This window comes from Lissotriton helveticus, chromosome 2_1 (assembly GCF_964261635.1).
Source record: "Lissotriton helveticus chromosome 2_1, aLisHel1.1, whole genome shotgun sequence".
Classification (NCBI taxonomy): domain Eukaryota; kingdom Metazoa; phylum Chordata; class Amphibia; order Caudata; family Salamandridae; genus Lissotriton; species Lissotriton helveticus.
The window spans coordinates 399,274,672-399,285,750 of NC_136059.1; positions in this window are offsets into that span (position 1 = coordinate 399,274,672).

Genomic DNA, 11,079 nt, shown 5'->3' on the forward strand with positions numbered 1-11,079 from the left:
CCTGTACTGCGCAGAGAAACTGGGTGATCCCCTTTTTCAGCATTGGTCACTCCTGGATCGCTCTCTTGGGTCAATAGCTTTCTTTGGGGCTTCCCACATAGGGACCACGCTATGCTTGTCTTCCCGGAAACTCTCTCCTCCTGCAACCTCCAGCCACAGGAATGCACGCCAACCAGTTGTACTGGCTGGGTAAGCTATCCCCACCCTCCATCCTGTGTCTTGTTAAGATTTGGGCAACTCAAAATGGATCTCACAGGCTTCAATACTCACACACACCTACTCAGAGTGGTACTACTGACACTTATTACACGCTCACTGGAAACACACACTCATCTTGCACATAGGATGTCAGCACAAGACTCTGGGTTTCCCATAACAGTGTAACTTTACCTGAGAGTGGTCAGTAGACAGCCCTCTCACTGACACAGAGAAAAAGGTCTGGTAAAACAATTAACCACAAACATGGTATGATGACAGCACTGCTTTACGTAATAAACCAAGGAAAGCGACAGAAGTCCACTGTCGACTGATAGAGCGCCATGTTATTCTGGAATTTGTAGGGGTGCATCATAATCCCAAGTAGTCAGCACCTGCATAGTTAGAGGACTGTGTTAACGTGTGATTATTAAAATGTAGTATTAGACCTAGTATATTGCAAAAGTTAGATGTTTGTTCATGTTAATCAAAGACTAAAGTAGTTCCTTAACCGACAAAATGCCTTAGATAATGTTGAAAAGGTTGCTTCGTGTTTAAAAATGTTGCATTAGGATTGAACGTGCCATGTTAAAGTTGCACGTGTAGGTTGCCTACTAATGAATAAAGTAATGCTTTAACATGAGAAAGAATAATGCTTTATAAGTGCAATGAAATAATGCTTTTTTAGAATGATATTAAATGTAAAGCTTATGTTGTAGCATTAGAAATGCATTTAAAAGTGTAAAGGCCTGAGCCATGAAAACGCCAGCAGAGGCCTAACTGTAATTTCTTGGCTTAGCTGAACGTTGCAGACCTGAAATGTATTTTACCTTGGGAAGGCTCCGTTCTCAGTAAGGTTTTAATTGTATTGTGTGTGTGTGCAAAATTGTTTTCTCATACGCTTTCTGCTGCAGGTGCAAGGACACATAGCTCCTTAGGTAGAATAGTCCTTTGTTTAGGAGTTAGACTGGTAGACTCGAATGATGGGGGAATGACAAGGAATGCACAGCTGATACATTTGGCAGAGAAGGTGCCTGGGACCCAAGGACACAGCAACGTTTTTTTGGACGATGTTGGAGGCTTGCTGGAAAATTCCACAAGGAAGCACTTGCCTGAAGGGGTGTGTTTTAGGGCGTGTTTACTGTTTTTGGGATTTTGTATTAGGGACAGCACCCCGCGGGTGGAGAGCAGATTCGGTTCAGACTTGAGGGAGACAGGACAGGAGAGGGGTGTAGGAAGGGGCATCTTAGAACGAGCTCTGTAGCTTAAGCTTCTTACCTATGTAAAGTGAGTGTACTTCTTACGAAGTCATCACTGCTGACACCTTTTCTCTTGTCTGGGAGGGAATGCTAAGTAGGGATGTCACCTTAGAGTTAGTGTAGGGACAGACTAACCTTGTCTTTTCTTGAACAAATGCAGTCGAGGCTTCAAGCTGGGTCTGTTATAGTTTGCTTGATGCTTCTTGAACTTACATTGATTTTTATATTGAGTCGACTGAGACTCTTGCGCAGGATTATGTTTGTATTAGTGCCGGTTTATTTCTTGAACCTCTTACTGAGGTACTTGTATGTTCAGTTATTTCTGGCTTTGTAATAAATTGTCAAACTTTATTTTGTAGTCAATCAATCAATCAATCAATCATAACACTCGTATAGCGCGCTACTCACCCGGAGGGTCTCAAGGTGCTTGGGGGAGGGGGGCGCTACTGCTCGAACAGCCAGGTCTTGAGTAGTTTCCTGAAGGTGAGATGGTCCTGGGTCAGTCGAAGGTGGATGGGGAGGGAGTTCCATGTCTTGGCTGCCAGGTAGGAGAAGGATCCGCCTCCGGCGGTGGCTCTTCGGATGCGTGGTACGAGGGCGAGGCTAGCGGATCGTAGCTGGCGGGTGGGCGTGTGGAAGGTCAGGCGGTCGTTGAGGTACTTGGGGCCCAGGTTGTGGAGTGACTTGTGTGCATGGGTGAGGAGCCTGAACGTGATCCTCTTGTTGACGGGGAGCCAGTGCAGGTTCCTCAGGTGTCCGGAGATGTGGCTGCGTCGAGGGATGTCTAGGATGAGTCGGGCGGAGGCGTTCTGGATGCGTTGTAGTCTTTTCTGTAGCTTGGCTGTGGTTCCGGCGTAGAGGGTGTTTCCGTAGTCCAGCCGGCTGGTGACGAGGGCCTGGGTGACCGTCTTCCTGGTTTAGATCGGGATCCATCGGAAGATCTTGCGGAGCATACGGAGGGTGTGAAAGCATGAAGAGGAGACGGCGTTGACTTGTCTGGTCATGGAGAGGGAGGAGTCCAGGATGAAGCCCAGGTTGCGTGCGTGGTCTGTCGGCTTGGGGCGGTGCCTAGGGCTGGGGGCCACCAGGAGTCGTCCCAGGCGGAGGGTGATGGTCCGAGGATGAGGACTTCCGTCTTGTCTAAGTTCAGTTTCAAGCGGCTGTTCTTCATCCACTCGGCGACGTCTTTCATCCCTTCGTGGAGGCTGGTTCTGGCGGTGTCGGGGTCTCTGGTGAGGGAGAGGATCAGCTGGGTGTCGACGGCGTAGGAGATGATGTTGAGGTTGTGTTGGCGTGCGATGGCTGCGAGAGGTCTCATGTAGATGTTGAAGAGGGTGGGGCTGATTGATGATCCTTGCGGGATGCCGCAGATGACTTCGGTGGCCTTGGAGCGAAACGGGGGGAGGCGGACTCTCTGTGTTCTTCCAGCGAGGAACGAGATGATCCACTTCAGTGCCTTCTCTTGGATACCGGTGTTGCTGAGGCGTTGGACTAGGGTGCGGTGGCAGACCGTGTCGAACGCGGCGGAGAGGTCCAGGAGGATGAGTGCCGCTGTTTCCCCGTTGTCGAGAAGGGCTCGGATGTCGTCGGTGGCTGCGATGAGGGCGGTCTCGGTGCTGTGATTGGCTCTGAACCCGGACTGCGAGTGGTCGAGGGATCCATTCGTCTCGAGGAAGGCGGCAAGCTGTCTGTTGGCGATCTTCTCGATGACTTTTGCGGGAAAAGGGAGGAGCGAGATAGGGCAGAAGTTCTTGAGGTCGGTGGCGTCCGCTGTTGGTTTCTTCAGTAGGGCGCTAAGCTCGGCATGCTTCCAGCTCTCTGGGAAGGTGGCGGTGTCAAAGGAGGCGTTGATGATGTCTCGGAGTTGGGGTGCGCTGGTGTCGTCGGCCTTGTTGAAGACGTGGTGGGGGCAGGGGTCAGTCGGAGATCCGGAGTGGATGGTGTTCATCGTGCGGGCTGTGTCTTCGGTGGTCACTGCGGTCCAGGTGCGGAGGGTGGCAGTGGGGTGCATTGGTTTCGACGGTTGGGCGCGGGGATGGTGTGTCGAAGCTGTTGTGGATGTCGGCAATCTTGCGGTGGAAGAACGAGGCGAGGGAGTCGCAGAGATCCTGTGAGGGGGTGATGTCGTTGTTGCAGGTGCTGGGGTTGGAGAACTCCTTGACGATGCTGAAGAGTTCCTTGCTGTCGTGGGCGTTGTTGTCCAGTCGATCCTTCAGTGATTTCTTCTTGGTGGTGCGGATGAGCTGGTGGTGCTTGCGGGTCGCGTGTTTGAGGGCGGTCATGTTGTCTGTGGTCCGGTTGAGGAGCCAGGCTTTCTCGAGGGTGCGGCAGGTCTTCTTGGAGTCCTTGAGTTCGTCGGTGAACCAGGGGGCCTTCTTGCTTCTGGGTTTGCTGGGAGGGTTCTTCAGTGGTGCGAGGTCGTCGGCGCAGGCGGTCAGCCACTGCGTGAAGTTGCGGGTTGCTTCGTTGGGGTCCAGTGTGCTGGCAGGTGGGTTCTGGCTGAGGGAGGCGGTGAGCTGGTCGGCGGTGATCTTGCTCCAGCTTCTGTGGGGAACCTGTTGCGGGTGGTGGTTTTTCTGAAGCTGAAGTGTACGCAGCTGTGGTCGGTCCAGTGAAGTCGGTGGAGTGGCTGAAGGCGATGTGCTTGCTGGATGAAAAGACGGGGTCAAGCGTGTGGCCGGCGTAGTGGGTGGGGGTGTTGACCAGTTGCTTGAGTCCGAGGTTGGCGAGGTTGTCCAGCAGGGTGACGGTGTTGCGGTCCTTGTTGTTCTCCAGGTGGAAGTTGAGGTCCCCTAGGAGGATGTAGTCTGCGGAGGGGAGGGCGTGCAGGCTGATGAAGTCCGTGATGTCTTCGCTGAATTGTGTGCGTGGTCCCGGGGGTCTGTAGATGAGGGTGCCTCTGAGGGTCGTCTTTGGGTCGGTGTGGATCTGGAAGTGGAGGTGTTCGGCGGCGGTGTAGGTGTCGTCGGCGTCGGTCGTGATGCGGATGGTGTTCTTGTGGACGATGGCGATGCCTCCCCCGGTCTGGTTGACGCGGTCCCTCCTGATGATCTTGTATCCATCCGGGATGGCGATGGCGATGTCGGGGGCTGAGGAGGCGTTCATCCATGTTTCAGTGAGTCAGTGGTTCTTCCAAATTGGTTGGTTTTATGCCCAAGTTGTTATGAGTTATGATTTGGTAATCTTCTCTCTACACTTCCTAGCAGGCAACAACGGTCCAGTCGACCATGGATTCTAAAAATTGGTAAGGAAAGTCTAGATAGAATCCTGCCCCATCACGACTATAAGGGCAAGCTTGGGGCACCCCTCCAGGTCCTATGACATTTCCTGGGCTTCACAGTGTGATGGGAAGGACTAGGCATCTGCTGCACACATTGTAGATTATAGTGACACAGGGCTAAAATAAAAGTCTGAAAACTGGTATCACATGCGATTGGACACAAAGGGCACCAGTACATACCCATGTACCATGCAGGGGACATCCCTGTCACAACAATGACATCATCATGCTTCATCCGTGGCTACTTCTAGGAGGACCCATAGGATAAGAAATGTATCAGTGATTTAATGGCAAGCAACCCTTCTAGTAAATCGACTACATAGACTCTCAACTTACCTGGCGGTTGTTGAGAAACTGTGTCCAATAGTTTACATCTTAGCCACTTCTAAGTAAACTCCATTATCCCCAAGTTATCATTTGGTTTCTGGAAGCTGTACCTTCCACTGTGGAACCCCTGACCACGTCTAAAACAATCCATAGAGTTCTATATAACTGCTGGTCTTAAAGTTACCTGTGGGCTTGGGAAAGTGCATATTCCATTGGGTTGTACCAATGCTGCTGCTGCTCAGTTGCGGCCGCATCATACAAAACGTTTTGGGGCAAGCGGGCACAGGGGGAGGGAGGAGCTCAAGAGGGGGTGCAGGGGAGGGGGGACTATTATAATAATAATACGTAGAAAAAAAGCTTAACTTACCTGCTGCCGGTCGCCTCCTGCATCGCGCCTTGGTGCTGGGACTTCCTTGTCACAGCAGACACTGTGGCTACATCACAGACTTCCTGTTCCATCCCTGTACTGCTATGCAGCACGGGGATTGGCCTGAGCGGGCTGGTAAGACGCTCCGCTCAGGTCAGGGAGTCTGTGGGATTTCTCTACCCTGGCTGTTCAATACAGCCGGGTTAGAGAAACCTAAGTGTGCATGTGTGTTTTGGTCGACCGGAGACGGGTGGCCAAACACATATGCACACTTACGGAGTGCACTTCTCCTCCCCCTCCCATGCCCCGCCACCCCTTCCCGCACACGCTGGCTGAGCCAGTGGCTTAAAAATCAAACTATAATGAAATATTGTTTTATTGTTTTTCGGCTGGCTCTGAGCCAGTGGGGCGACACTCCTCCGCCATTGCAGAGGAGCCGCCCCTGCTGCTGGTGATAGTTGCTGAATTACTTATTGCTTGGGAAACTGCATCTCCTGTAGGATAATCACATTTCTGGTTTGATGAAGATGTGTCTTTAAGTAGGCCGCATCCTAGATTCTTCATTACCCCATGAAGAAACCATGAGCAATGGAACATTCATTTCACACCTACAGGCATTCTGGCACCACTCCAGCCTACCCATGTTCAATGTCAGATGAAGGCTTAACATCTCATTTCAGTGTTCCTGAGTGCTCTCTCCTGTCTCTTCGCTCCTAAGCTCACTCATCATCACTCTAACTCTCAGTTCCCACACCTACACTCCTTGCCTCCTCCTAGCATTCTTCCTCCCCACTCCACCTCAAAAAGCAACCCCCTCTACCCCTCCTCCTAACCTGCCTTGAATTTATCCACCCCCTTCCAGCCTCCTCACCAGTCTAGTTGAAGCATATTTCCCTTCCATTCCCTTCAACTGTGCATTATCCCACTCCTCTGTCTTCTCTGTCCTTGCTGTCCACAAAGCTAAAGTCTGCGTAAACCCTTTACCACTTTGCACTACTCATCTCTCTCTTTCCCTAATCCTAACCACTTTTAACACCTCCTACAAGTCCTCCATTGTACTCAAAATGCATCACATATGTGGGCGTGTTTAGAACACTTAAGACGTCATCAACACCACAGTTTTTTCAAACATACCTGGCCCATCCTTACCTGACTTAACGAATGAAGACACCAACCAGATTACACCAACTCTTTGCTCTTTTCTCTTTCACCCCAATGTTTTCTTTCCACTGTGGGGTCATAATTCGGTCCCAATTCGTACCACACCCAGAACCTGTGCACCCTATCGCACAACCAGGCTAAATGAATGAAGTCTGCCTCCAGAGCATGACACCTTTTACATCGAGATTCTGGGTGTTGGTCACACAGCCTCTGACTGACATGATCCGGGAGGAGGTGGGTTGTACACCACAGATGTGTTTATTGGGGCTTGTGAAGCATCTGAAGCCATAGAGTAGACGTCTGGTGCTGATCGTATTGCTATTGGCAAAGAGAAAGGTGGCGCACACCTAATTTCAAAATTGGCTGAAAGACGTTGTCATCTGCAGAGATCAGCTGTCTTTTTATGCCGAGAACATAAAAAGACAGCTGATCGTCCAGGCCTAAGGATATCTGGGCACCACTCACTGCATATCTGTTGCTTTTTTTTTTGTTTTGCAGAGTTTTATATAGCGTGAACTAGACCCGAACCGAATCAGGTATCAGAGCACTTTACATAGCACCAGTTACGTTACATGAGGACGGACACACATTCATTTTAGGCACGGGGAGATTAAGTGATTTGCCCAGAATCACAGGAGGTTTTATTTTTGGCGTCGTAACCGAGACTCGAACCCAGATCCCCAGGTCCGACCGAGGTCAAGGAAGTCCCTGCTGATGGGGGGAATGGCCTAGATGTACCCGTATCCAAATGTAACAGGACTGGTAACACTACATCAATCAATCAATCAATCATGCCATTTGTATAGCGCACTACTCACCCGGGAGGGTCTCAAGGCGCTTGGGGGGAGGGGAATGCTACTGCTCGAACAGCCAGGTCTTGAGTTGTTTCCTGAAGGCGAGATGGTCCTGGGTCAGCCGAAGGTGGATGGGGAGGGAGTTCCAAGTCTTGGCAGCCAGGTAAGAGAAGGATCTTTCTCCGGCGGTGGCTCTACGGATGCGTGGTACGGCTGCGAGGGCGAGGCTGGTTGACCGTAGCTGGTGGGTGGGCGTGTAGAAGGTCAGGCGGTCGTTGAGGTACTTGGGGCCCAGGTCCTGGAGAGACTTGTGTGTGTGGGTGAGGAGCCGGAACGTGATCCTCTTGTCGACGGGGGAGCCAGTGCAGGTTCCTCAGGTGGCTGGAGATGTGGCTGCGTCGGGGGACATCCAGGATGAGTCGGGCGGAGGCGTTCTGGATGCGCTGGAGTCTTTTCTGTAGCTTGGCTGTGGTTCCGGCGTAGAGGGCGTTTCCGTAGTCCAGTCGGCTGGTGACGAGTGCCTGGGTGACAGTCTTCCTGGTCTCGGTCGGGATCCAGCGGAAGATCTTGCGAAGCATACGCAGGGTGTTGAAGCACGATGAGGAGACGGCGTTGACTTGTCTGGTCATGGAGAGGGAGGAGTCCAGGATGAAGCCCAGGTTGCGTGCGTGGTCTGTCGGCTTGGGGGCGGTGCCTAGGGCTGGGGGCCACCAGGAGTCGTCCCAGGCGGAGGGTGATGGTCCGAGGATGAGGACTTCCGTCTTGTCTAAGTTCAGTTTCAAGCGGCTGTTCTTCATCCACTCGGCGACGTCTTTCATCCCTTCGTGGAGGCTGGTTCTGGCGGTGTCGGGGTCTCTGGTGAGGGAGAGGATCAGCTGGGTGTCGACGGCGTAGGAGATGATGTTGAGGTTGTGTTGGCGTGCGATGGCTGCGAGAGGTCTCATGTAGATGTTGAAGAGGGTGGGGCTGATTGATGATCCTTGCGGGATGCCGCAGATGACTTCGGTGGCCTTGGAGCGAAACGGGGGGAGGCGGACTCTCTGTGTTCTTCCAGCGAGGAACGAGATGATCCACTTCAGTGCCTTCTCTTGGATACCGGTGTTGCTGAGGCGTTGGACTAGGGTGCGGTGGCAGACCGTGTCGAACGCGGCGGAGAGGTCCAGGAGGATGAGTGCCGCTGTTTCCCCGTTGTCGAGAAGGGCTCGGATGTCGTCGGTGGCTGCGATGAGGGCGGTCTCGGTGCTGTGATTGGCTCTGAACCCGGACTGCGAGTGGTCGAGGGATCCATTCGTCTCGAGGAAGGCGACAAGCTGTCTGTTGGCGATCTTCTCGATGACTTTTGCGGGAAAAGGGAGGAGCGAGATAGGGCAGAAGTTCTTGAGGTCGGTGGGGTCCGCTGTTGGTTTCTTCAGTAGGGCGCTAAGCTCGGCATGCTTCCAGCTCTCTGGGAAGGTGGCGGTGTCAAAGGAGGCGTTGATGATGTCTCGGAGTTGGGGTGCGCTGGTGTCGTCGGCCTTGTTGAAGACGTGGTGGGGGCAGGGGTCAGTCGGAGATCCGGAGTGGATGGTGTTCATCGTGCGGGCTGTGTCTTCGGTGGTCACTGCGGTCCAGGTGCGGAGGGTGGCAGTGGGGTGCATTGGTTTCGACGGTTGGGCGCGGGGATGGTGTGTCGAAGCTGTTGTGGATGTCGGCAATCTTGCGGTGGAAGAACGAGGCGAGGGAGTCGCAGAGATCCTGTGAGGGGGTGATGTCGTTGTTGCAGGTGCTGGGGTTGGAGAACTCCTTGACGATGCTGAAGAGTTCCTTGCTGTCGTGGGCGTTGTTGTCCAGTCGATCCTTCAGTGATTTCTTCTTGGTGGTGCGGATGAGCTGGTGGTGCTTGCGGGTCGCGTGTTTGAGGGCGGTCATGTTGTCTGTGGTCCGGTTGAGGAGCCAGGCTTTCTCGAGGGTGCGGCAGGTCTTCTTGGAGTCCTTGAGTTCGTCGGTGAACCAGGGGGCCTTCTTGCTTCTGGGTTTGTTGGGAGGGTTCTTCAGTGGTGCGAGGTCGTCGGCGCAGGCGGTCAGCCACTGCGTGAAGTTGCGGGTTGCTTCGTTGGGGTCCAGTGTGCTGGCAGGTGGGTTCTGGCTGAGGGAGGCGGTGAGCTGGTCGGCGGTGATCTTGCTCCAGCTTCTGTGGGGAACCTGTTGCGGGTGGTGGTTTTTCTGAAGCTGAAGTGGACGCAGCTGTGGTCGGTCCAGTGAAGTCCGGTGGAGTGGCTGAAGGCGATGTGCTTGCTGGATGAAAAGACGGGGTCAAGCGTGTGGCCGGCGTAGTGGGTGGGGGTGTTGACCAGTTGCTTGAGTCCGAGGTTGGCGAGGTTGTCCAGCAGGGTGACGGTGTTGCGGTCCTTGTTGTTCTCCAGGTGGAAGTTGAGGTCCCCTAGGAGGATGTAGTCTGCGGAGGGGAGGGCGTGCAGGCTGATGAAGTCCGTGATGTCTTCGCTGAATTGTGTGCGTGGTCCCGGGGGTCTGTAGATGAGGGTGCCTCTGAGGGTCGTCTTTGGGTCGGTGTGGATCTGGAAGTGGAGGTGTTCGGCGGCGGTGTAGGTGTCGTCGGCGTCGGTCGTGATGCGGATGGTGTTCTTGTGGACGATGGCGATGCCTCCCCCGGTCTGGTTGACGCGGTCCCTCCTGATGATCTTGTATCCATCCGGGATGGCGATGGCGATGTCGGGGGCTGAGGAGGCGTTCATCCATGTTTCAGTGAGTCAGTGGTTCTTCCAAATTGGTTGGTTTTATGCCCAAGTTGTTATGAGTTATGATTTGGTAATCTTCTCTCTACACTTCCTAGCAGGCAACAACGGTCCAGTCGACCATGGATTCTAAAAATTGGTAAGGAAAGTCTAGATAGAATCCTGCCCCATCACGACTATAAGGGCAAGCTTGGGGCACCCCTCCAGGTCCTATGACATTTCCTGGGCTTCACAGTGTGATGGGAAGGACTAGGCATCTGCTGCACACATTGTAGATTATAGTGACACAGGGCTAAAATAAAAGTCTGAAAACTGGTATCACATGCGATTGGACACAAAGGGCACCAGTACATACCCATGTACCATGCAGGGGACATCCCTGTCACAACAATGACATCATCATGCTTCATCCGTGGCTACTTCTAGGAGGACCCATAGGATAAGAAATGTATCAGTGATTTAATGGCAAGCAACCCTTCTAGTAAATCGACTACATAGACTCTCAACTTACCTGGCGGTTGTTGAGAAACTGTGTCCAATAGTTTACATCTTAGCCACTTCTAAGTAAACTCCATTATCCCCAAGTTATCATTTGGTTTCTGGAAGCTGTACCTTCCACTGTGGAACCCCTGACCACGTCTAAAACAATCCATAGAGTTCTATATAACTGCTGGTCTTAAAGTTACCTGTGGGCTTGGGAAAGTGCATATTCCATTGGGTTGTACCAATGCTGCTGCTGCTCAGTTGCGGCCGCATCATACAAAACGTTTTGGGGCAAGCGGGCACAGGGGGAGGGAGGAGCTCAAGAGGGGGTGCAGGGGAGGGGGGACTATTATAATAATAATACGTAGAAAAAAAGCTTAACTTACCTGCTGCCGGTCGCCTCCTGCATCGCGCCTTGGTGCTGGGACTTCCTTGTCACAGCAGACACTGTGGCTACATCACAGACTTCCTGTTCCATCCC